This window comes from Mesocricetus auratus, unplaced genomic scaffold (assembly GCF_017639785.1).
Source record: "Mesocricetus auratus isolate SY011 unplaced genomic scaffold, BCM_Maur_2.0 Super-Scaffold_100006, whole genome shotgun sequence".
Lineage (NCBI taxonomy): Eukaryota > Metazoa > Chordata > Mammalia > Rodentia > Cricetidae > Mesocricetus > Mesocricetus auratus.
The window spans coordinates 105877474-105904669 of NW_024429190.1; the positions used below are offsets into that span (position 1 = coordinate 105877474).

The 27196-nt window shown below is 54.2% G+C and overlaps 1 protein-coding gene across 1 annotated transcript in view; it reads right to left on the reverse strand.

Moving 5' to 3' along the window:
* Zmiz1 (zinc finger MIZ-type containing 1) overlaps window positions 1–26595 on the reverse strand; it is a 203144-nt gene extending 176549 nt beyond the window's left edge. Inside the window, 1 exon segment of the mRNA XM_040747861.1 lies at window positions 26252–26595. The gene's annotated coding sequence lies outside the window, so the exon portion shown is untranslated.
* Between the last annotated feature and the right edge of the window lie 601 nt (window positions 26596–27196).

Consider the following 27196-nt stretch of genomic DNA (forward strand, 5'->3'; position numbering starts at 1 on the left):
AAAGTGACAGAAATTGATAAAAACTTCACAGTGCCACTGACACCCCATATATCAAAGGCCCCAAATCTCATTCTCTGCTTGCCTCCAATTTCTATCAGAGCTTGCCAGCTGCACATTTATTGAGAAGTTTGTGAGCTGACAGGCACTGTATTACCAACATTAATGATGCATCAGTCTCCAGAATTACTGGGGAAACAGTCCAGTTGATTTCATTATCATCCCAGGTCTCCGCATTTCACTTGAGGCAGCTCCCTACACCGGCCCGGACAAGGACCGAAGCCAATAAACAAGGGTGAAGGACCAGGTGACCCCAGGCACAAGAACCCAAACTTACACACAACATGAACCACTAGGCCTCCCCCTCCCTCTGTGATGGCTGAAGGGTCCTTGGGCACGGTAGGTGGTATCCACCAGGACAACGGATCAAGGGCCAAGGCCAGTCCTCCCATTCATGCCTCAATCATGGAGGCGGGGCTTCAAGAAACATAAACAGACAGCGATGTCATCTTTATGTGCCCTTTCGGCTGGGGCAGGAAGCTGGTCCCATGTAGAACCCATCACCTGATCTGTGTGGGCCCCAACCCCAAATGGACCCATGTCCGTGACAGGCTGAGCCAGACTCTGCTGCCTCTCCAGGGACTGATGGGACAGAAGATGTGCAAGGTGTTTTATTTCATTCATGGTTACTTTGTCCTTTTGGCCACTGTCCCCAGCCACACAGGTCTCCTTTCAGCTTTTCAGCCTCTGCCCATGCTCAATCTTTGCCCCATACATTACTCCCCAACCTCATCCTCACATAGCTTGGTCAGGCCCCTGCAACTCACCTCCCAGAATTTCCCATCCAACACTTGTTTCTTTCTTACTAAAGATGGAGGTAATTGGCTTGTTTATCACGTTTTCTTTCTCTCTGGCTCCCCACAGACAGGAATCTTAACTCCAGGGTCACCATCTTGTCCTTAGTGCCTAGCAGAGTCTTAATCTCAGCAGACCCCATTCCTGCCCATTCCTGAATGCAGTGATTTGGGGTGAAGAAATTCAGCAACAACACCCGTTGTTTCAGAGCTGAACTGCCTCTCTCAGTGGCCAGAAGCTGTGCCACACATTCTCGCATCCGGCTCACTGTGGGGACCTGTCCCCTCCCTCCCTCCTGACCATTCTGTACATTCAGCTTCCTTTAGGAACATTTGGACAGCAGGGCCAGTGGGTAGGTGAGGACTTGTTCGGGAGCTTAGGTTCAGATTCTGGTCCTGTCAATCAGGCAAAATGCGTAACACTACTAAGTTACACCAATCACCTGCCCTACAAGACAAGAGTCAGAGGTCTACTGTCTCAGCCACCTCTGGGGACTTTTGGGTTCCCTTAGCTTGTCACCAGCAGTGAATATTTATGGCAGCATCTATAGATGCTTCAAGCTGATCATGAGGGGAGAGATCTGGGGAACCCAGGAAGAGACTCCAGAATGGTTGCAGCCCATGAGAACTGGCCTCTGCCCCTGAGAAAGGAAGACTCTTTGCACTGCAGGGGTATAGAAGCCCACATCATCTCAGCCGGGTGGTGGTAGCACTCGCCTTTAACCCCTGCACTTGGGAGGCAGAGGCAGGCAGATCTCTGTGAGTTCGAGACCAGGATGGTCTACAAGAGCTAGTTCCAGGACAGGTTCCAAGGCTACAGAGGGAAACCTTGCCTCGAAATAAAAAAAAAAAAAAAAAAACGCCCACGTTATCTCTGGGTGTAGAGGGACGCATGAGGCGTCCTCTTCGTGGCGAAGGTTGTGTCGGCCAGAGAAATGCAGGTGCAGAGATGGTGAGACTCAGGGTAGCAGGTAAAGCTACTGTCTGCACTCAGCAAAGGGTCAGAAAGACAAAAGCACCTGTAGCTGCCTTATAGACCGGCTGGGCAGCAGGAAGGTCCAGGCAGCCAGCCAGGCAAGGATAGGCCAGGCAAGGCGCTCAGAGTTGTTTCTGCAAGTTCACAGCCGGGCGGTGGTGGCACACGCCTTTAATCCCAGCACTCGGGAGGCAGAGGCAGGTGGATCTCTGTGAGTTTGAGACCAAGCCTGGTCTACTGAGCGAGTTCCAGGACAGGCTCCAAAACAATACAGAGAAACCCTGTCTCAAAAAACAAAAACAAAAACAAAATAAAAAAAGAAGCAAGTTCAGAGGCACAGCCCTGGATCTCTTGGGGGCAGTCTCCAAACTATGGGTACTATGGTTGTTATTGTTATTTAGTGCTATCTGGAATTAAATCAGGGGGAACATTTGACTTAATAGTGTTCTGACTTGAAAATAAAAGTTTTCCCCTGAAATAAATATTACCGACATAATTTATTTATGAGCACTCACCATGGGACTGGCTCAACCCTGAGCACTATTATTATATTTCATCCCCCCCCCACCAATTCCATTGTCCCCATGAAATGAGCGTGCCAACTGCCCAAGGTCCTGCAGGTAAGAAGTGTAATGGGGATCCAGAGTGGTGCAGGTAACCTGAGCCTTGCACCCTGAGGGTCCTAGGCCTCTCTCACCAGCATTCAACCTAGCCACTTTCTTCATGAGCGAGTGCATGTGTGTTAATGGGTGTGAGCGCACGTGTATGTGGGTCCCCAGGCCTCTCACCAGCATTCAGCAAGCATGATCGCTCTCTCACTCCGTGTGTATGTGTGTGTGTATGCACGCGCGCGTGCGTGTGCATATGGGCAGGTGTGAATGGTATGTGTGCAGGTGCATGTCTGTGAGCACACTTGCTGTGACCAGAGGTTAAACTTAGTGTCGTTCCCCAGTAGTCCTTATTTTTGAAAATTAATTAATCATCATCATCATCATCATCAATGTGTCAGGACACTTGCCACAGCACATATGTCGAGGTCGGACAATAGCTTTGGGAGTGGATTCTCTCTGTCTGTCTTTATGTGAGTTCCAGGACTAAGACCCAGGTTGCCAGGCTCGAGAGGCAAGCTCTTTTACCCACTGAGTCAACCACCCAGCCCACTACCTTGGTATGTGTGTGTGTGCGCGTGCGCACACACGGTGCCTGTGTATGATCTGGGGCTCAACAATTAGGTTAAACTGGCTGGCCACCAAACTTCAGGGGTCCTCCAGTCTCTGCCTCTCAGTGCCGAGATTACGAGCACCCTGTCACCATACCCGGCTTTCCACTTGGGTGTAGGTAGGTCCTCATGTCTGTGCAACAAGGGCTTCTCCCACTAAATGGTTTCCCAGCCCCAGACACTTTCTCAACAGGACACTGAAGCCCAAGAAGGTACTGGACTTATACCAAATCACCCACGCAGTTGGCAGAGCCAGGCCACCTGATGCGGCTACTGTGGGCTTCCGTTTGCAAAAGAGCCCAGGAAGAAGGGAGCCAACATAGCTTTGCAGCCAAGGATAGGAGGCACCAAATACAAGCATCTAAGAGTGGTGGCGGAGAGTTGGGTTCTGCCTGCCTCCTCTGGAGAATGGAAACCACTTGGGCAACTGGCGACTTCAGACTCCTTGGGAACCAGCTCATGTGCTCCCTCGGGGTTGCAAAAAGGGCAGAAGCTGCCTAGTTCCAGCCCTCACAGCCCAGTTTAGCACCAGCACAGGCTGGCTGTATATACCCCGTGCTCCTTGCACACCTAGAGCACCAGGCTGCAGCCTCAGGAAAACAGGCCCGGTTGCAGCTGGACTCACCCAGCAGGTCTGGGGAAGCCAGTCAGAGGAAGCGTTCCTTGGCATTTCAGCGGCCCTCTCTTACTCAAGCAGGTCTTTCTGTCCAAAGGGCAGCTCTGACGTGCAGAACAGGCTGTGGTGTCAATATGAGTCCAGCATTGTCCGGCTGGGGACAGACAATGCCCTCGGCAGACTGTTTATTTATAAATCTACCCAGTGCTCACCGCTGCCTTTCTCTCTCCAAATGCAAATTGAACGGCCTTCTTCCTGTAAGTCAAACAGGCTTGTTTGAGCTGATAAAAATCATCCAGAAAGTGCTCTTTATCTCCTAAATACAGAAAGTCCTCACACCCACGCCTAGAAAGAGGAAGAGGCCTTCCCACTGCTGTCTGGGGCAGGCCCAGAAGCAGGACCAGAGCAGGGGGCATAGAAGAGACAAAGAAAAGAGGCCTCTGATACCTAGACTTGCATTCAAATCCTGCCATGGACATGGTCTCACTTTGCAGTTGAAACCACTTCACGACATCACACCATTAAGCCCGTGTGTCAAATGAAGATACCACAGTACCTTCTTTGCAGCTCCCTGGAGAATTAAATGAGACAGTCACAGAAGCTGTGTGGTACCACGCAGAGAACCCAGCAAGTGTACCATTTGTGATGGGGGCGAAGAGTGGAAAATTAAGTGTCACCATTGGCTACAGCCCGAACCTGTCCGTCCGAGTCCCCCACCCCACCCCTTCCGCCACCATTGGCATCTTGCTAGGTGGCTACAGAACGATCCCATTTACCCTTGGGATCTTAGTTTCTGCCGCTGTCCAAGAACACCAAGGAGCCAGTCTCCGACTGGCTGGCAATTCAGTCCCCCAACTGACAGCATTATAATCTAATGATTTTGAGGGTGCTGTTTCCCGTACTCCTTCCCACTACCAAGAAAAACAACATTTGTTCTAAAACAACACACAAACAAACAAAACACCACCTCAAGTTCCATCTCAGAGGACAAGCTATCAGGGGAGCCTCTGCACTTGGGGTCTAAACCCAGCAGCACAGCACATAGTGGGGCATGTGCCTTGCGTCAGGCTTGTTGGCGACGGGGTAAGAGTTTAGACTCATGCAGGCCCCCCAGACTGCATAGGAGACCCAAGCGAACATGGCAAAGCCCTAGAAGCCACCAGAGACCGAGGGGAGCACATCAGAACCTCTTGTCCGAGGTTCCAAGGCTCGCAATGCTACCATGACGGTGTGCATGGAGGGTGGCTGGAGCCCTGCCCACAGAGACATTCCTTAACCTCTGAAGCATGGTCTCCCAGCAGTAGCACGCTCACCTGGAGCCAGATCCGTCAATGTGGACTTGTGCACAGAAGGGACCATGGGTGAGGTCCAAGGGAAGCTGGCAGCCCTAAGATGGCTATGCCAACATTAGGTCAGCTTTCCAGACAGACAGACATATAGACGTCGACTCACAGGGATGTCATCCCCTCTTGACTCCCTTACTGCACAGACACCAGGTCAGACTTGCAAAACCCTCCTCCGCGTCTGGAGGAGGGGCCATCCCCTAGCTCCACCCCTGGAAACTCTCCCACCCAGCAGAGGGCTGATAGTTGGTTCCGAAGACGCCCCGTGGGATGTGGGATGAATCTGTATAATTAACAGGGCTCCAGTCTCCTCCTCCACTCTTGGTGGCTCCCCGCCACCACATTAATCCCCTAACTAAAACACAGTTCAGCCCCAGTCCCTCCCACTGGAGGCCCCCACGCCTACCCAGGTAACACCTTAACCACCACCTGCTACTCGCCTTGCCTTACATGGTGCTAGCCATTCCTGGAGATGGCTGAACTGCCTGAAGACCCCACGTGTATCCCTCCTCCCCTTCCTTCATGCCTTCCCACCCAACAAGTACCTTCTCTAGCCAGACCCACTCCGTTTTTTTTTTTTTTTAAAGCTTCCCTTAGACGTCCCTTCCTCCAGGTGGCCCTCCCTGACCACTCTGGCCATGTTCTTCTCTCTCCTCCGGACCTCTTCACCGTCACCCCCGGAGCTCTGAGAATTGATCGTCTTGAGTTCCGCCCAGTAGCCCAGCTTTCGCCATCCCAGTTAAAAACTCCAAAAACCGACGGAATCCACTCAGGGCACATCACGCTGGCTATGCCCCGGTGGCCTGGCGCTGCGGGAGACAGAGCGGACAATTCTAGAAGCCGACGGTGGTGGTGAGAGGATCACATGAATGAGGGTGTCCGGGGGGAAACTGGTAGGAGTTTCCCCACAGGACACCCCCCCCGTAGAGTGACGCTAAGTCAGGGTTCAAGACAAAAAAAAAAGCTGGGCACGTGCTGCCCCCCCCCAAGGTGACTGGGGACAGTTTTGGCAGATTGGCAGAGCCATCATCAGGCACAGACTGCTCAGGAAGACTTGGCCTCCAGAAAGACCATCTATCCCCGTGGAAGGCTGGATGGCTGACCAGAGGCGATACCAGGATCCCTGGCCTAGGCAGCACCCAGAAGCCTCTCTTACACCCCTGTCACATTGGCAGCCTATGGGCTGGTACCCTGGAGCCTTCTGTTTCTTTCTGTGGGCCTCCCCAGATGGACTGGCTGGGAGAGATGCACTCTGCTGGCTGGCGGCCTAGCGTCCTGACCCCTCTGCACAACTCTCAGCAGCTCCAGCAATGGGCTCCATTGTGCTCGGGCTGAAGAGCTCCTCTGGAGCCGGGCACAGCCTTCTGGAGGAAAAAATGAATGGGACCCTACATGCCAGAGTGGCGTCTCGGACCGTGTTCCCATCTCCAGCTGTACCCACGGCGTACTTTCTAGGCCTACTGTACAACACCCACCTACCCCTGCCCCCTGGGTCGTCCCCCACCCCAAACCCCCACTCTGGAGAGGACCAAAGGGCCTTCTCCTTTCTTGCTCTTAGCATCTCTCCCCTTCCAAAGTAGAACACCCATAGGCCTGGAGCATTCATGCCACAGCCTCGGGAGACAGCTTCTCCGTCTGGGCAGCGCCTCCGGGCTCCCGGCATCTTCGCTGCCCGCCGCTTCAGGGGCATTGGGAGAACAACAAAGGCTGTTTGGGGAGCGGGGAAGTGAGCCCCTGACTCCCAGCATGCTTCCCCCAGTTGTGAGGACAGGTGGCTAACTGAGCGATGGCACGCTGTGGCCCAGGGTCCCGTATGCAATCCAACTGACCATTCCTGAGGAAAACAGCAGTAGGGCTTGCCCAGAGCATTCGGGGTTTCTTGAGGCGGGCAGGCAGGTGGAGGAAGAAGGCAGCAGGGACAAAGCGAGGCTCGCCCATGGCTGCAGAAGCCTTAAAAGCTGGTAAAAGGTTTAATTCTGCATAATGACTTACAAAGTGACAAGTAAAATAGATTTACCGTGACAGCTTGAAAGGAAAACCACAGAAATAAAATTACACTCCAGCTCTTCCCGGATCTTTGCAACCTGTCCCCTCCCTTCGGAAAACCAGGAGCTTTCGGGGGGCCCCACACGGGCCAAGGGGTCATGAGAGTTAAGAGTGGTGGCCTGGGAGTGGGGAGTGGGACAGACAGACAAAGACAGGGACTCGGGGTGACGAGTTCCTGCCCTTCCAAGCCAAAGCCCATGACGTAAGGCATCATGGCTGACACAAGTGAGTGTCGGAATACATGGCACAAACCTCTCTGTGTCCTCCAGGACCCAGGACTTCCAATTTCTACCTGCCTCCTGTGGGGTCTAATGGAGTGATCCCAGGGAACCTCCCGGCTTTTAGGACCCTCAGGGGAGGGCGGGGGCGTCCACTGCTTGCCCCGCCACAAGCCAAGGAAGCCACATTAGCCCTGCAATGCAGAAAAAGAGAAAGCAAGTGAGCCAGAGCACCAGCCCTTTTCTCTGTCCCAATGGGTGTCTTAGAATCTGTTCACATGAGAGGTCAAGGGCTACAGAGCAGGGCCGCTCAGCTCCAGTGAATGAGAACAGAGTGCCGGGGATAGTTCTCTGCCTCCGCCATGGACCACAGAGGCTCTCCCAGGAGGCCCTTCCATCTCCCCAGGGCAAACAGCCCAAGCAATGCTCAGGGCTCTCCATTCGGGTAACGCTGGTCACTATGCCCAGAATGTTACTCAGGCGCACCAACAGACAGATCAAAACAAAGTGTCAGGCCAGGGAGATGATGGCTCAGCAGGTACAGACACGCTGCTGAGTCTAGTACAAGAACTGACTCCAAAAATTTGTCCTCTAACCTACCTACACACACACACACACACACACACACACAGAGAGAGAGAGAGAGAGAGAGAGAGAGAGAGAGAGAGAGAGAGAGAGAGAGAGAGAGAAATCAGCAGAAGGCCTCAAGTCAGGAGAAAGATCCAAGTCTAGTAAGTGGATGAGACCTCCCATGGCAGAGGCTGCCACTCCAGGAACAAGCCCAACAGACTGCCTGGAGCCCAGTGGGTGGGTGTCCCAAGGAATGAAGAGTCACCTTGGGTAAGGGTGGAGAGGGGTAAGTCTGCAGTGGCAATACAGGAGGTGGCTCTGGAATCTGTCCTGGCTTAACCCACAAGCAGCTCAAAGCCCCTCTCCCACCCCTCCTCCAAAGCCCAGGAGCAGCCAGCAGAGAAAAGATGGCAGTGATGGGACAGACTGCTGTCAGAGCCTGGCCAGGGACATGCCACAGACAGACAGACAGACAGACAGACAGACAGACAGTGGTCTGTGCCCTCATCTGGTAAGAACTGGCAGGGCTGAGTCCAGCAAGGGTTATAGATTACCTCATGTCCCTACCTGTCATTTCTCATTGCCACCCAGCAACTCCAGGTTTGGTGAAATAAAATGCCGTCCTGTGTCTTTAACCGACAGAGCCAGGAACGTGCCCAGGCAGGCCTGGACACCATGTTTACCCGACAGAAGGTGGCCCTCCCTCTGCCCTCCCCAGAGCTGGCAAGCCAGGGCCATTTGCCATAAATTTGCCGGGTGTGTAGGCTGACTATGAGGCCCAGGCCCCAGATCTACCCAGGGTCTTGCCCAAGAGGCCCTTCAGCCTGGCCAGGCCGCTAAAACAGAGACAGGTTCTCCCCAAGCCAGCAGAACCAGGGGCAACTGAGGTACAGGTGTCTACAGTACTGGCCACTTCGCACAAAACAGCCTTGGCCCTGGAGGAGCTCTGAGAGCCAGGTTTGACCCTCCCTCTGCTCCAACCGGGGAAGGTGAAGGTTAAAGAAGCCCAGAGGGGTTGGACCAGGCTCATGGGCCCAACCGTGATCCCAGGACTGGGACTGGGATGGTTCATTCCTCCTGGATGCAAAGATGTGTGTTCCAAACCACAAAACCCACCAGCGCTGTGTCGAAGGTGGCCTCACTTATTATTCACTGTGCAGAGAGCGTTCTGGAATGCTTGCTAAGATGCCAGACATGGTGCAGGGTGTTGGCGAGTCGGGAGCTGAAAGCGGCGGCCATCCCGATGACAAAGGGCCTGCCACAGAAGTCAGCAAGCAGTGCCTAAGGAAATTAGGGCAAGGGCAGATTGTACACTCGACCTGTCTGGTGCACTAGGACAGCCTGAGGATTGAGCAGCCTTAGCAGGGTGCCTACGAGTTCCTCAAGCAGACAGCACACAGGGAGTAGAACACAGAGAGCGTGGCTGGGGCCAGGTAACAGGCAGCCTTGAAAGAGGAGAGGGAGCAGAGGGAGCAGGTGCCGACGGCTGACATAGCTTTTATTTGGGCCCACTCTGGTGGCCCAGTAGAGCGAGGACAGGGATTACATGGAGATTTCTGGAGTGGGGCTTTGGAAATCCGAAGGTCAAGTTCAGAGCTCCCTGTGTCCTCCCACCACAAGACAAGCTCTTGGGACAGAAGCCCAGTCTTACGGTTGCAGCCCTAGGACGGCATCAGGATGATTTCCAGGTAACAGCCGGAGCAGTGAGTGAGGAAGTGACGACTCTAGTCTGAGTCCAACAGTGGCTCCTATGCAAATCAGAACCAAGACTTCCCACCCTCAGAACACTCGACCACCGTTTTCCAGAGTGCTATTTAATAAACATATAATCTGCGGGGAGCAACACCATAAGCACCGCTTGTGCAGTGAGCAGCATGCGCTACTGCACGCGGGCCTCCTAGGAGACACACCAGCAGTGAGCAGACAATGAGAAGGGCTGGAGGGCCAGCACTCGTGGGTAGAAAGGCAGAGAAGATCCTAGACACGTGGGATAAAAACCAGACACAAACAACGACAACAAACCCCTTACCAAAGTGAAGAGCAACCAAGGCAGAGTTTACCAACCCTCCCTGCCTTCTTGGCATGAGAAATCCAAATAAGCTGAGATGTGTGTTCGCTTATTACTATTTGGGATCCAGAAGGGAAAAAGCGTAGCTGCTCGAACAAGGCAAATAGAGGAAATGCTCGAGCAGGGAACAGAAAGCACCGGTTTGACAGCTAAACACTAGGCAAAGGTAAAGAGATCAGGGTTAGTCTCAGGGCTACCAAAGCCTTTTCTTTTTCTAAGATCCTAGGAAGCAGAATGGTGGTGGGCAGACATGCCGGGGACCCCGCACCCCGAGGGGCCGAGTTTCCTGTGTCGCAGTCATCTGGATGACGGGTGGAAGGCCTCCTTTCAGTGACTCGCAGCTATACCCGGTTTGACTCAGGGCTTCTCTGCTTCAGGCACTGTCTGGGGACGTATCTGAAATCAGGAAGAAGGCTACGTGCTGGTGGGCCCCCAAGGGGACCTCAGCAAACAGAGAAGTAGGAGGTTCCTTCCATCTCTTGCTGCCAAACTGCTAAGAGCCGCTTCTGTGGCTGTGCATGAAAGTGAGAGCCCCAGGGCTGGAAAGATATGTTCAGTGGGTCCCCCAGAACCCATGTAAAAATAAATAAACAAATAAGGTTGGTTCACTTGTCATCCTAGGGCTGGGGAGACAGACAGGTAGGTCTCTGGCTCACTGGTCAGCAGCGAGAGACCCTGACTCAAAAGAAAGAAAAGAGAAAAGAAAAGAAAAAGATGGTTCCGGCAAGGTGGCTCAGCAGGCAAAGGCTCTTTATAAGCAACCCTGGCGACCTGAGTTCAATTCCAGGATCCAGACTCCATTAGGTTTTTTCCTTGGGCCCTCTGGCCACCACAGGCGCACACATGAGGCATACATGTGTACCCTCACTAAACAATAGATAACTGAAAAGCAAACGATGAGCAATGCCTGAAGAATGGCATACGAGGGGTTCTTCTGGCCTCTAAAGGCAAGGGCACAGACTCACACTCGCCCACAAAGAGGATCTCCTAGAAGTGAGATGAACCTGAGTGGAGCGGGGTCTAGCATCCCAGACGTAGGCATGGACTCGATGCCCCACAGTGCAGAAAGAGGGAAGGAGGGAGGGGGAGGGAGAGAGAGAGAGAGAGAGAGAGAGAGAGAGAGAGAGAGAGAGAGAGAGAGAGAGAGAGAGAATAGCACTTGTGCAGATCTGGAAGCTAAGAGGCAGCAGGAAGGGGCAAACTGGTCAGTCACCTGGCCACATCTGCCCCAGGGGTAAGAAACAGCAGGGAGAGAAGACCTATTTGTGGATGCCTGCTGGTCCGCTAAGTTAGATACAGGAAGCAGTACTTAGCAATCCCAGCACTCCGGAGACAGAGGCAGGCAGTTCCCTGTGAGTTTGAGGCCAGCCTGGTCTACAAAGCAAGTTCCAGGACAGCCAGGGATGCCCAGAGAAAGCCTGTCTCAGAAAACCAACCAACCGAGAAACAAAAAAACACGATTGCTTGCTCCTTCCTTCCTTCCTTCCTTCCTTCCTTCCTTCCTTCCTTCCTTCCTTCCGTCCGTCCGTCCGTCCGTCCATCCGTCCATCCTTCCTGCAGCAACACAGTCTCTTCCCTGGCTCCCTTCCCCCTTCCATTGGTGCTGGAGCGGAACTCTGAGCCTCAGGTCTCCGAGGTAAAAGCATTCTGCTACTGAGCCACATACCCCACAGCCCCTGAGCTTAGATTCCCCTCCTCCAAACTCCTGGCAGTCTCCAGGCTACAAGCCTGTGACTGCCTGCCACTGACAGTCCCACTGAGTGCGACTAGGCTCCAGGGAACTCGGGCAGCTTGCCTCTCTCTCCCCACCTATTTTACAGATCAGCAAGCTCAACTGGAGAGGATGGGAAGCCCTTTCTCCCAGGTCCCACGGGTCCTCAGGCCTAGGAGGAGAGCCGGTCTACCTCGAAAGGCCTAAGGGTGCAGAGTGAGCGTGGGTAGTCAGTCAGTCTGGTGGCGGGTATGCATAGCAGTGGGACCTGGGTGGGGCTGCTTCACTCTAGGCCTGGCTTCTTTGTCATGTGCGGACAGGGCTGAGCCCAGATGCACCTGCCTGTGCTGCAGGGCTGTGGGGGAGGCAGCAGCCAGGCTGCAGCTGGAGTTTTTTTTTTTTTTTTTTTTTGGCTGACTTGAGGCTCCAAGCAATGAGGCAGAGAGGAAACAGAGAGAACATGCTGCCCACCTACTGCTGTGGGCAGGGAACATCCTCTGAGGCTATTTGGGGCATGTTAGACCTCAGAGGGCAGGCCAGGGCAGGGTCCCCACAGCGTGACACCAGAAGTCAGAGCTGGCAGAGTCCAGCAAAGTCAAGGGCCACCCTGACCCACACTGGCTCAGGCCACTCTCAGGGTGAGGGAAAGTGACCCAGGGCCTGTGCTGGCTCAGACCAGAGTCAGCTGGCCTGGTTTGCCCACAACCCCTCCACCCACCTCGTGCTCTACCCTCGGCCACCCTAGCCCTGGGGACTTCCCTCCCCGTGCCTCTGCAGTCACAGGAATTCTGACGCCGTCAAGGGCAGTCAGGCTACCGAGACTTGGGTCTAAGACACTGGACGAAGTACCTTGCTAGGGAAAAGGATGAGCAAAGAGGAAAGTGAGTCCTGAGAAGGGCGAGGCAGCTGTTTGTCACATGGGAAGATGGATTCGGTAAGGTAAGACACGGAGCCAAGCATCCCAATGCGTCCATCTTCCTGAGGGTAAACTGAGTCCTAGAGACGGGAAAAGTGCCTGCCAGAGGCAAGTTGGAGCTGGGAAGAACTCCCAGGACAGGATGAACCCGGGTCCATCTCAAGACAGAGCTGCCTTCTCTGACCCCCAACCTCAAGTTCAGGAAGTTGCAACACTTCCTTGTTTCCATAGTAACCAGTTACGGCTCCAGGAATACACTGAAATGTTTTTGTTACCTCCTCTGTGCCGGCCCCGGGCCAACCTGTGAGGACATGGGCGGAAGGAGGGGGTGTGAAGGGAGGTACAGTCCCAGCTCCAGCCTAGGATGACGGCAAGCAGCTATGAAAGAGAGAAGAGGGGAGGAGAGAGAATCTTCAGAAGAGGACTCCCCAAGCATCTGACACTATCAGGGGTAGGAGAGCTCAGTGGGACAGCTCTTGATTTGGCTTCTTAGGGATGGATAGGAGTTCATCAGACTGAAGGGCAACGCTAGAGAAAATGTCAAGGTTTGGGGTAACTGCACATTAGAAAACTGTGTTTCATCGTGTAAGCCTGGTGGCTCAGCTGTTGGGGGGGGGTTGAGCCAGGGGGATGGTTAAGCGCCAGGCCCACCTGTACTGTAGAGTAAGTTTCAAGGTCAGATTGGGCAGCTTAGTGAGATCTTGTCCTCCAAATATGAGAATATCAGGGGTTGGATGCAGCTTAATACACAAAACTCGGAGTTCGACCTTCAACCCTGAATAATCCATATGTGGTGGCCCATGCCTATGGTCTCAGCATTTGGAAGGCAGCAGCTGGAAGACCAGGAATTCAAGGCCAACTCACAGTGAGTTCCAGGCCAGAAACCAGTCTCAAAAAGTCAGGGTAGAGTGCTTGCCTAGCTTGGGTGAGGCCCTGGGTTTAATCCTTAATACTACAAAGGAGAAAGGGAAAGAAGGAAGAGAGAATGGCCTAAGGAGGAACTGGTACTCGGTACAGAAAACAAGAGGGGATGGGTGGTTGAACATTGGCTGAAAAGGAAGACAGAGACCAAATGCCAAGTGTAGACCAGGTGCCCATGACACTTGCCACTCCCAAGTGTTTAACGGGGAATAGTGACAGAGTCGGTATTGTAACAGGAGAGGCGATGACCCTGAAGGGTTCCAGATACTATTCTTCCTGGGGAGGAGCACTGGGGACTGGACACGGTCCATAGGCTACTGAGAGCCACAACCCTAGTGCCCACCCCCTAACCCTCGCCGGGAAGCAGAGTTGATTTGAGTGATGGAGACGCCTTAAGAAGCGCACAGAGGCTGCTTCTCTGTCTGTGGTCCCTCATCCTGCATATTCTTGGTCCAGCAGGAGTGAGGCCAGCCTCAGAGAGTGAAGGCTGCTATGGTAGGAGCCCTCGGAACCTTGCTAGATTTGTTTCCCCTCTCTGGGCCTCAGGTCCCTTACTGGAAAGTGGGGACAAGGAGGGTGAGATGGACAGACTCTCTCACTGCCTCCTAATGCCACACCCTCTAGCCCTATCTTTGGATCTGTGGGTTCTGGGAGGGGGTCACGTCGCCTGACACTGCAGCAACAAATCCAAACTGAGGTCTAGGACAAAGCAACATTCTCTGGTCAGACATGCGGGGAAAGGAGTCCCAGAGGGCAACAGTTTCTGGGGCTTTGACTCTACTCAAAGTGACAGCTGGATAACACAAGACAGCCCCATACACACTGAGAAGTGTCTTGTTGTAGGATGGCAGCCATGCCCAGGCCGTGACCAAGGGACCAGAAGTCCTCCAGAGATCCCGGTGAATAAATACATAAATGATTTTGCCCCAGACCCTACAGCTATGGAGAGCAGAGTCAGAGGCACAGGACCTTGCCTCCGTGAGACAAGGCAGGAGTCCCAAACAAGATAGCACCACTGTTAATATCCACAGAGGGTCCTATCCCCGAGCCTCACTCACTCCAGTGGAGGGTTTCTGTAGGAACGGTGCAAGAGGCCAACCGCATGCCACATGGTTAGGATACCTAGGTTCCTGTCCCAGCTCAACTAGCAACCTGCTGCTCTGGGTTTAGACTCAGTGGCTAAATGAAGTCCTGGCTGTTATCATTGATGTACGTGGGCGATGATATTCCATGCTCTCTTCTGACACAGTGACGCTGCCCAGCACCTGACGAGGGTAGGGCCTCCCATCTCACGCCCCCAGTGGCTACAAGGGATGCCACAGCAGCAGGAAGCAGTGGCAAACATTCTGATTCCAAACCCAGTGCTTCTTGCAAAGAGCCCTGGGCTTTGGAGCCTGCCAGTACTTGGGTTAGGATATGTCTGAAAAGACATCTTATGGATGCGGGAGACAAGCTAGGGTCAACCAAGTGCCAATGGGAGGAGAGCTAGATAGAAAGCTCTTCCCACATCCATACAGCTACTGCCTCCCTGGACAGGGCTCCTCCACCTCTGGTGGTGAACAAATCTGACAGGAAGGGCCCAAAAGACAAAACCACCCTGCAAAGGGATCCTGCTTGGTCAGCAAATGCCAGCCACTTTCTTCCTGCTGTGTCTCAGCAATCTGGCCCCTTGCTGCCTCCCTAGCCACTCCCACATCCCACAACCTGAGTGTCTTGCTTCCCCATCCAGCCTGGCGTCTTCAGGCCACGCAGATGCGAAGAGAGGTAGAAGGCCCAGTGCACTGGCTCCTTTTATTCCAACTTGATACGAGCTAGAGCCATTTGGGAAGGGGGAACTCTCCACTGAGAAAATGGCTCCATTAAGATTAATTAACTTGATTTTCTTGATGGGTGATTGACGTGAGAGGAGCCCAGCCCACTGTGGGCACAGCTATCCCTGGACTGGTGGTTCTGGGTGCTCTGAGAAAGCAGGTTGGAGCAAGCCATGAAGAGCGAGCAGCATTCTTCCATCAGCTCCTGCCTCCGAGTTTTTGCCCTGATTTTCCTGGATGGTAGACTACGGTCTCTAATATGGAATAAACCCTTTCTTCCCCAAGTTGCTTTGGTCATGCTGGGTTTTGTTGTTTGTTTGTTTGTCTGTTTGTTTCATTATTTTTTTCCCAAAATAGGGTTTCTCTGTGTAGCCTTGGCTGTCCTGGAACTCACTCTGTAGATCAGGCTGACCTCAAATTCAGAGATCTGCCTGCCTCTGCTTCCCAAGTGCTGGGATTAAAGGAGTGCGGTCAAGGTGTTTTACAACAGCAATAGAAACCCTAACAAAGAAACTCAGAGCCAAAGGAAAACTATCTCCTCCAGGGAGTCCACTCTGCTTACTCTTGCCTTAGATTCAGCCTGGAGGACTCAGGTGATACATTTGTGCTATGTAGGAGGTGGGGGCGAATCCTGGATTCTTTGTGGTTCTGGGATGAGAAGTGGGTCTCAGGAGCCCTCCTAAGCTCCACAGAACATGCAACTTTCCAGATGGAAGGAACTCCAGGATGGGAGTAAGGAGCAGCCCATTCCTGGAAGTGCACAAAACCACACATAACATTGTGGGGATGTCATACACAGGGTGTAAATCTGTATGACAGGCATCAGAGGATGTGGCTGCCAAAGTGGCTTGATGACTTGGGATCCCAAGTTCCCAGGACTACTGGAAATAGAGGTGTATGGAGCCTGCGGGTGACACAGATCATGCCACCTGTATGGAGCCTGCGGGTGACATAGATCATGCCACCTAGGCACCTGTAGGAAACAGGCAAAGGGGAAAACTATCCAAGACAGAAAACCCCAGCATTCTGAGGCCTGAAAGGATTCCAACCCCTGAAGCAGGTCCCTCCTCCTGCATGAAGAGACCAGCTAGGCTGATAAGGAAGTGCAGAAAACTCAAGTCAGCTCAGGCCACTTTGGAGAGTGGGGGTGCTCCCTTTCAGCAGGGGGTTGTCAGAGGAGTAGCTCAAAGCTCCAAGTCCATCATCAAAACAAAACCAAAATGTACCCCTGACTTTCAGATCGTTTCCCAGGAGCTGAGGCACAACGAATGAGGCCCTGGGGCTCCAGTGACCCACGCACCACGGGTAGGGAGGCTGATGGCCGATGAACACCCTCCTCCTCCTCCTCTCCCCGCCAGCCATCCAGTCCACTTCCGAAAAGTCAGGGAAAGTCACATAAAAACTGTGAACCAGGGAAATGATGTGATACCCACAGTGGCAGATGGGGGTCACAACCCTCCCCAAGGCCCCCGCCCAAACTGCCTCCCTGTATGCAAAGTATGCCCCCAGAAAAGGCCACTTCACAGTTATCACGGCAGCCAGATCTTCTGAGGGCTGCGTGTCCTTGGCCGCGTCAGGGCTCCCAACCCCAAGGAAGGCATGACCCACATCAGTTCTGACCTGGTCTGCAGCCTTCCTAAAAGAGAGAGTTGGGGGGAAGCTGGCAGGCTCCTCCCCACCTAATCCCCCTGAAAGCTGGGGACTGCACCCAGAGACAGCAAGTGCATCACTGAAGCAGGGAATAGGACTGTTTTCCAGGGACATCAGCCTATCCCAGAAGGCTATCCCCATGACTATTCATCCTCCATCCCCTGGGACCACCCAAGCCCTGGACCAGGTAATATGCCTCAGGAGACCGCCATTGATAGGGACCTTAGTCTTCTCACCAGCCAAATGTCAAGCAGGCTTCGAAAGACAGTTATCCTCTGGAGGGAGAGGTCACACACTGAGCTGGGATGTGGCCAGGAGAAGCTTCAAGACACGTCCAGCTATTCCTCTCACGGCCAGGGACACCAGCCTTGCAGGCAAGGGTAACCTTCTGATACTGCTTCCGGGTGTCCAGACCGAAGCAAACTGTGGGCCACCTCTCTAGGAGATGGGGCATGCCAGAATAAGGTCAAGCGCTGTAAGAGTTTTTAGGTAGCTAGGCTGAGGGTTTCCCGGTGTGTGTGTGTGTGTGTGTGTGTGTGTGTGTGTGTGTGTGTGTGTGTGTGTTGGGGGGAGAGGGTGTTGGTACCCTAACAACCAGCATCAGGATGCTAAGATATCATCCTGGTTCATAACTGTTGGATAAAAGGAAACTAAAGTTCAGAGGGGGTCTATGACTAGCCAAAGGTCCCGTTCTCTGCCCTCCTTCGAAGCTGTGTTCCACAGAGCCGAGCAGGTGTTGAGGCCTGGTCCACCCTGGGTCTTATCCCAGGGACAGAGACCAAAAGGGAAGCTTTTGACATCTCCTGCCTCAGTTTGCAGAAGGGGAGACAAAGTTCTGAGACAGGAAGATGACTTGCAACATCCTGGGGAGTGGGAGGGGTGGGCAGCACACAAGCCTCCCTGGTGGGTGGGGTCGTGTTAAAATGCCCTTGGGTCATGACTAGTAGTCGCTATGAGAGGACAGACACAATCTCATGCTTCAGAAGGCCCTACAGACAATGAATCAGAAAGCTCTGCGTGGTCCCAGTCAATCTGACCTTGAGCAATCAGCCCACTGGAGGTAAGGCTTTGGGAGGACGCTCATGACAGTGACTAAGGCTACGTACTGTTCCTTAAACACTTGCCACATGCCAGGCACTGAGCACGCTCTGGCTTCTTATCCTATTGGGAAGGCAGTGTCAGCGGCTGTTAGGGCGTGAATAACTAACTCTTTTACAGATGTGGAGGCCAAGGTCAGAGACGTCACACATAAAAGGTGGAGTTGAGAGCCGACTCCAGGCAGCCAGAGGAAATCCTGAAACGGGACGGGGAGCGAGGCATCTCAGTCCCTGAAGCTCTTGCCGAGTAAATATGAAGAAGACCGAGTTCAGTCTCCAGTACCCAGGTCAAGAGCCAAGGGCAGTGAGTGCAGTGGTGCACTCTCACAGTCCCAGGCTGGGGGACAGAGACAAGAAGGTGCCTGAGGCTCACTGGTCAGCCAGCTTAGCCTAATCAGCTAAGGTCCCAGTAAGAAACCCTGTTTGAAGATACAAGATGGCTGTCCTGAGGAGCAACACCTGGAGTTGGCGTGTCTCTCTCTCTCTCTCTCTCTCTCTCTCTCTCTCTCTCTCTCTCTCTCTCTCTCTCTCTCTCTCTCTCTCTCTCTCTCACACACACACACACACACACACACACCAACACACAGACCAAACGTACACACAGAGACAGACCACACACACACATAGGCACACAAACACACAGGGGGTGGCAGCAGAGATGGGGGGGCTTTCCATAAGTGATCTCAAGTGTGCAAACAGTAGCAACCTCAGTGATACACTGATCCCCTCCACCTGGACCAAGCCCTCCCCAGCTTCCTGTCTGTGACACCCTGCTGTAGGAAAGCCATCTCATTTGACCTAGGTCCTGTTCCTGAATTTCTCTGGGCCTGGGCTTCCCCCATCTGCCATCCAGAAGGGCAAACAGAGCTCCCAGAAGGACTCCTTGTACTTCCAAACACCAGGAGAAAAAAAAAAGTTACGACTCTTCCCAGAGAGCTCCTGGTTCTTTCTGCCTGTCGCTTGGCTCTGCGGCTTGCTGGCTGTTGGAATGGTGTTCTGCGCTTCTCAATTGTTCCAGTTGAGGTCAAGGTCCACCCAGGGAGCGGGGTGGGAGATTGGGGAGGAGCCTTGGGGACAGGGCAAGGTCCAGACAATTGCATCCTGAGCCTGGTCCCTTTTTCCTCCAGCAGCTGTCACCTGGACCCGACACAGGTGACTCTCGGGGTGGAGCAAGCAGGTTCCAACTCTGCTTCCTTGTCCAAAGAGGAAACAGCAGCATGCAAGTAAGCCATCAGCCATACAAGCTCAAAGTCAGCATGAGATGGGTCGGGAGGTGGGGTTCAGGAGGAAGTGAGAGGAAGCCTCGGCAGGTGAGAGCTGGGACCCTCTCAAGAGGAACTGGGTTTGGCTTCTCTCATATCAGTTTTGCACTCGATCAGGAAGCAAACTCACACATGTTGTGTACTGAGAGAGGTTTAGGGGCTATCTCTAAAACAGAACTCAGAGGGCCACCCTACTCTCCCTCAGCTGGGCTCCTGAGCTAGGTCACAAACAACTGTTATTCGGGTAAACTAAAGACCTGCTCAAAGAAGCTAGGCAGGACCAACTGTAGAGTCTCAGTAAATGTCTAACGAACTCATGAACGGGCAAGAGCCCAGGTTCTGGGTCCAGTGCAGCTCTCTGTGCACTGCTAACCTTGTATGTGGCTAACCACTGATTTCTAAGGTTCTGTTTCCTGGGCCGGAACAAGACAGGCAGTCCCCTCATTCTATAGGCTTAGGAGTTTATAGCTCAGAGAAATGGTTTCTGAGGTAGAAGGAGGCTTCCAGGCATTTCTTCCTATCTATGGTCCAGAGCTAAGAATACAGGGTGAGCCTTCTGGAGTCTAAGAGGAGTCTCCGGGCAGGAAAGAGCTCTACAGGCTTCAGAGGAATCCCTTGTGGGCCATTTCCACTCAAGCAAGGCACCAAAAAGGAATGTTGGACAAGGTGCCATTAAAAGCACAGAAGAGTTATGTTCTGACATGGTTTCCCCATCAGTGGCCTGGCCATGTCCTGGTGGGCATAAGTAAAATAAATATTTTTAAAAATTAGGATTAAAAAAAAGGTAACAAAGTTTTAACAATAATAGTCCTTAATTTTTGTTTTCTTCCGTCTCACACCAGGCATAGAATTTGACAAGGATGTTGGAAAGACTGATGGACAGGAAGAATCGAACTCTTTTATATTTGAGGGCAAGGGGGGGAGACAGGCAGAGATAAGCATGTGTGCACATCTTCATGTGTGCTCAAGGGGAGAGTGGGTAACTACCAACAGAGGAACAAGGCCTCCCAGGGTCAGGTGTCTCAGGAAGGTTCCTAATCCCTGGGAATTTCGAACCTGCCCTGAAGTTCCCAGGATAAGCCACTCTAGTTATTGAAGCCCCCTGCTACTCCCTGTCATTCTTCAGCCTCAGTTTCCCCCACAGGTCCTGACAAGGATTTGAGCTAGGAGATCATGGAGGGACATATCTGTTCTGACAGTTTGGGATACAGATATGCTATATAGAAAAACCCCCTTCCACCCTCCCATCACCACCCGAGAGACCCGGAAAGGCAGTCCCTATCCCCAACCGGCTGTCTAGGGTTAGGGCTGGGCAGAGCAGGCCCTCCACAAGTCTCCTCAAACAGCCTGCCACAGCCAAAAACCTTGAAGTGGTTACAATTACAGCCAGGCTAACAGGATTAGGGGAGCGTTGAAATCTAAGAAATCTAATTAGCTCAGGCACCCCGGCCTCCCCCAGCAAGCACATCCTGTAGTAACCCTGGCAGCTGGGTCTACTGGGAGGGACGGGCTCTGGGCCCGCAGGGCTACAGTCATTACCTGCACAGGTGTGCCTGTCAGGGCCAGGTCACACTTTTGGGGAGGTGTCACCTCAGCCTGCCCAGTTACCCACTGCCCACAACCCCACCACCAGTCAAAGTCTTGTGAAGGGGTGGCAGGCACTCAGCTAGGCTCCAGATGACGAGGTATAAGGGTGGTGACCATGGGGGGAGGGGGGAAAGGAGAATCCAGGGGCCCCACAGGGCGGCCACCCTACATAGTGTAGGGGACTGACTCAGCCAAAGGAGGGGCAGTTTGAGTCACACTCTGTATCTATAGAAACCATAGATACAGGGACAATCTTGTTTCCTCCTCCAGGGCCGGGCAGAGCTGAAGCTACTGTATACATACGCCTAGGCAGACAACGTCTGAGGTACAGTGCAAGCTCTAGATGGGGGGGGCAGGGAAAGAGAGAGGGGGGGGGAAAGGAGGGAGGCAGAGACAGCTGCTGGGGGTGGGGGCCGTGTATTGCCAGATGCAGGGAGGGCCACCTGCGCCCCTTCCTGGGATCCACACAGGCTTCTGTACCACATGCCAGCATAGCTGGGGCTACTGCTCAATGCCCTGCGTGGAGTTGAGTCCCGGCTTAGTAGCCACAGCCTCTCTCTGAGCTTCAGTTTCCTTCTCTGTTAAATGGAGGCAATTCCATATAGCAGCTGACACTGTTGTTAATGGGATCCAACAAAATTCGAAGAGTGACTCTAGGTAGGCCATGCCAGGCAAAGGAAGGGGCTATGGCCACGCCCTTTCTCGTGCGCATATGGCAGGCAGCCAGAGCCTGGTGGATAATTATTTATTTGAACTGGTCTTTCTGCCCTTGCTGGACAAAAAGCTCCTAAGAATGTCTTGCATGGTTCTGGGGCTCACTGGCCACTGGCTTCACTCCGTAGACTATCATTAAGCACATGAAGAGTCGGTCCTGGGTCCCTGACCTGACCCTATCTATCCTCACTACGCAACCGGTCATACCCACTTCAAGGAAAGAAAGTGTCAAGAGGCAAGTTGGCTATCCTAGAGTCAATGGACAGATCCTTCCTGAACTTTGCTTATATCCTAAGGCTAGAAAGAGCCATCGGAAGAATGCTCCCCATCCCCATGCACACATATCACTGTGGTCTGGACACAGGACTTAGACCTTATGATCATTATAGGAAAAATGAGTCTGTGGTTGGGAAGAGGCTCCAGCATCTTAAGGCTGAAGTCAGGATCGATCACCTGGTGTGGCTTTCCAGGAGGCATGAACCTCACAGCTGCCCAGAGGTGGTGAGCACCCTGTCACAGGAGGCATGCAAGCTGAGGTTGGGCTGTCAGCTGTCAGCGAGGTAAGTAAGGATAATGGAAAACTTCTGGAGATGTCTCCAGCATCCCTGACCCCCAACCTGCCCCTTCTGTCACCTACTGTCCTACGTCGGAGTTTGTCCGGTCTTCAGGCTGAAGACTCAAATGTTTGGATCCAAACTCCTCCTCCCAGCAACCATGTGGGATGATGAGAGTTCTGCGATTGAACTCATTTTGCAATTGAGGCCCGGCAGAGTCAACCTCCTGACCCACACAGCCAGCAAGTGACAGCCTCCAGATACCCTTCCCTCTCCCCTTGTCCAGTGTCTATGGTAGAACTGCTGTGTGTTTCCTCCCTGAGGGAGGGCCTAACTTCACACTCACGGTTGGAATTTTCAGGCCAGACTTCTCCATGCACCCAGGCAGGCTGCCACAACCCCAGACTCAGGGTCTCTTCAGGAGAAAGATTTCCCCCAGAGAGGCCTGGGTAGAGGCCACTGTGTCCTGCTGAGAGGATCCAGCAGTCACCAGGAGAAATTTCAGCCACAGGGTCAGGGTCAGGGGTAATTAGGGCAGGGCCCTTTGTTGTCTATACAAAACCCAAGGAATCTCATAAAGATGCAACAGAGGCCAGGTCCTGACGAGGACCCACGGGAGCAGTTATGAATGGAAATGTATGGAATCCAGTCCCTATCCAGCACGCCCTACATCCTGGTTTCATGCCACCGTATCCACAGACGCTTCCCAAAATTAACTTGCTGCTGCACAGATTTCTTACAACCTTTTACTCCAAGACTGGGTTTAAAAAAAAAAAAACACTCCATGGACTTGGGGCTGGAGCTAGGTATCCAAGCTTCCCACACAGGCCCTCTGGTGCCCAGACTGAGGACATATACAGGCTTCAAAGAGCCTTCTTTCCTTATCCACCATCACCGGTCAGAGGTGGGTATGTTGTGGCTCTTCATATCTAAGTCCTTCCTTCCATCTTCTGGTAAGAGTGAACCTGTGGACAACTGTGCCATGTTGGGTTATCTAAATAGGGGCCAGGGATGAAAATGTAGCATTGCTGTGGCTGGGAACTCGTACACACACACACACACACACACACACACACACACACACACACGCACACGCACACGCACACGGGAGGGAGGGGGCATTAGACATTAGAGCCAAACCCCAGCTTCTAGATCTTTATTTGCCCCTGGATTCCCCCCCTCCACACACACATTTTCCTTAGGAGGGAAAAAAAAGAACATTTTGTCCCCACAAAGAAGCCCACAGCCGTTTCTGCACAGACAAGGCTATTTATTCAAAGTTTTTTCATAAGTCCAGTCCCCTCTGTGTGAGTCTGTGAGAAGCACTCAGAAAGTCTTACAACCGCAGCAGCTCAAGTCCTGGAAAGTCTATAGCTCCTCCCCCAGTCTCAGTCACCAAGTTCCCAAGTCTAAACTTCTGATTCATAGGAGAAAACTAGGTCTCCTAACTGTGTGACTTGGGGCCAGTGATGCTTCTGTCCTTTTTGGGGGGGGGAGAACCAAAACAACCAGAATCATAAAACCCAGAGGAAAACACCACCATCTCCCTCTAAATGCACTCCTAGTCTGAAGCCGCAAGCTCCCAGGCAGATAGGGCTTTCAATGTGCCTTTTGTTTGATGCTGGTGTTTCGACATCCTCTTCTTGAAGAGGGAAAGGTCAGCTCAAGGCTCCTGGGGTGTTCACAAACGCTCTGCCTCTCCTCAGAGGCCAGGGGGTCCCAAGCAAGGGCCCAGGAATTCCCCCTGCTTTGGACCTCCTCAAAAACCAGCCCGGATAAGAAAGGCCATGGCTTTGCTCCCTCATATAAACTTCCCAAATAGCTCACAGGCAACACTTTCACACTCTATTCACCATGCAAGCACAGGGAGGCAGGCTGAAATTTACCAGCAGCCAAGTTGCCTGCTTCTCCAGTCCCAGCCACCATCCCTTTATCTGTACCTTCAAAAACACAATAAGCAAAAACCAGGCACCTCTGGGAACAGCCACTGGCCTCCTGCCCTGCCCTGTGTAACCAGCCTGTCCTCACACCCACGAGGGAGGGAGGAGACTGCACTAGTTAACCCTCTGGTCTACCAGGCCCAGTTCCCAGGTTGCAGCAGAGGCAAACTGTTGCTCAAGAAAACCCTTCAGAAAACCATTGGCACCAAGAGACAGCTGGAGCCAATGGCTCTCTACGCAGCGCCAAGGCAGGGGCTTCCACAGGCGCAGCCCACTGGCTGCCTTTTCAAATCCCGGGGGGTTGGTCCCCACTGTTCATGCCCCGGGGCTGTCCACCCACGGGGCTCCAAATGTCCCTGGCAGTGCAGAGAGGAGGGAAAGGCTGGCCGAGCGGTGCACTCACCCCGCCAGCCCAGCCGCCAGCCAGCTTCTTGGAGATCTCAGAGAGAACATTTGTTTGGGCTGCCAAGTTAAATCTTCCTCCCTCATGTCAGGGCATTGGAAAAGCAGTCAGGGGAAAGGGGAAGGGGGAGAGCGGGGGAAGGAGCCGCGGGAAGGAGGGCGGGAGAGAGCGAGCAAGCAATCCAGGCGGGCAGGCTCCTAGTCCCAGTTACTCTTAGCATTGCCAGCCCAAGAAGCTGCAGCTCCCGGGGCAGATGTCTCCCGGGCTCCCGGCATCGAAACAGGCATCCGGCCGCCGGGCCTCCGGGTCGGGTGCGGGATGCCAGGCTCCCTTAGCCGGGTTGTGGGAAAGGCCCTTGCCCTGCTCCGGGCTGGAGGCACAAGGTGGAAGTATAAAGCAGAGGAGGGAAAAGTTTGCGGCAGGTAGAGGGAAGGGCAGAGTGGCCGCTTCTAACGGCTGTCCCCGGGGGTGGGAGGGGGGGAGGGTAGGGGACCCAGACCCGCAGTCCTGGCGCGCTCCCGTCCGCTAGCCCTCCCGCCCGGGTTGTTTACATTCCTGGAGTGTCTTTTAAACCCGGGGCTGTGGCCAGCTCCTGGCCTTCTCCGGCGGCTTCGGGGCAGTCTCCCGTGAAAATCTGCTGGCGCACAATGGCCGGGAGAGGCGGCCGCCCCTCGCCCGCGCCCCCACCGCTCCAGGGCGGGGAGCCTGCCCTCTGCACCGCGCCCTCTCCTCGCCTGACCAGCTTCCTGGACAGATGTCCCCGGCCAGGGGGCGACGCGCTCCCGCAGCTTGCACCGCGACACCGAGGCCGTGCTCCCCACTGTTTTCTCCCCAGTCCTGAAGCCAGGAATGTGAAACAAGCTTTCAGAGCTTGCCCCCACCATCTAGACCCCAGCTTCAGCTCCAGCCCGGCCCCTCAACCTCCGCCCGGGCCGGCCTACCACTCCCCCGGGGCCACCGCCGCCGGAGACAGAGAGGAAGAAAGAACACCGGGAAATTACTTTCGTATTTGCAACGCGCGCGCGCACACAGAGACACATCTTCCCCTTGGGCTCGCCTCCTGGCTGGGGCAGCCCCGGCCAGGCGTTGGCCTGAAAGCCCCTTCGGTTTCCGAAGCCCGAACGGGAAGCCTAGACACACTCCCCTCAGCGTGCCCTGCTCCAGCCACGCGCCGCGTTTTCCTGGGCCATTCTCCCCTGAAAACAACTTAACCGCGCCCCCATCTCCTATGTACAAAAGTGTGTTCTCCATAGAAATTGGGAGGCACAACTTAACACCACCAACCCTAGCCTCCCTGGAATCCAGCGCCTTCCCGGCGGTTCTCCTACGCACACAGGAGCACAACTTCACATCTTTCCAAAGGAGGCGAGAGAGATTCAACCAGTCCTTCCCGGGTCCTTCCCTCCCTCCTCCAAATCCGTATCCCGGCCGGCCCCGAGTGTTCCGAGAGACTGCTGGAGGCGCGCCGGCAGGAGGCGGACACCGAGTCCGCGCGCACACAAACCGCACCGGCACCCCGCACACCCGACGATCTCCCGGTCCCCGCACTCATCCCGAGCCGCTCTACATAGCTCGGCGCTCCTGGTGGCTAGGGCCTCCGCCCCCGGAGGCCAGGACAGCGCACCCAGCCCGCACGGTTGGCCCCTTTCGCCCTGCCAGAGCAAAGCCTTTAAGCGGAAAGCCCCAGAACAGTACCCCGCGCTCGCACCAAGGCGATCCGCGCGAAGCGGGAGGAACCCTCGGTGCTAGTGGGCGCCTGGCTCTGTCCCCAAACTTACCGGGTGCTGCGAGCACCACTGCCACCGCTGGAGGACGCGCCGCCGCCACCACCGGGTAGGGCCGGCTGGAGCCGGGAGGAGCGCAGGGAGAGCGCGGAGATCCACTCGGCTCCGACTCCGGCTCCGGCTCCTAGCCGGCCGGTGCTGGGGGTCACCGCGCTGCGCCGGCGCTGCTCGCCTGCTCTGCGGCCCGATCGCTGCTTGCCCGCCCGGCCGCTCGCTCTCCCGGGCGCCCGCCGCCGCCGCTCGCTTTTTTAATGTCCACAGACAGTGAAAAGGAACTCGGCGTTAGGGGGTGAGTAAGTGAATCAACTCGCCCGGAGCCGAGCAAGTTGAAGTGTCAGATTACATTGGCTATTCTATTTCCAAAGGGCCCCGCGCCGCCGGCCTCCCGCAAAAGCCGGCACGGAGTAAACGCAGGAGCGGAGCGCCCCGCCTCTAGCGCTCAGCCGGGTTTGCCTTGGTTCGTTCTCCATCTGCGCGCTCGCTGCGCCTATCTCTCCTTCCGCCTATCTCTCCTTTCCCTTCTTTCCCTCCCTTCCTTCCTGTTCCCAGGTCTCTGCTCTCTCTAAGCTTTTTTCTATCAGACCCTGGAGAGCTCTGTGCTACCTCCACACTCCCTTACACTCTCGTCCCTCCTCCAGCCTCCTTTAGCTGCTCTTTAACACCCCCTCAATCCCGTAAGTTTGGAGTGGGGGAACTGATGTGCCTAGGAAGGGACCGCATTGGTAGGAGCAAAATCACTGCCCGGAGGCGTACCCCGCTTCCTGCAGGTCCCCCGCGGGAGTGCACTGGGGGGCCGCAGGTGCTGTCAGCTATCCGAATTGGGGTGACCGAGTTGCTAACGAGAGGTGTGCAAAAGCTTCCCCGGAGATTTTGGATTATTCCTAAAACTGGGTGGCAGAGAGAGAGTGAGAGGACCCTAACCTTCACCACCACTGGTGG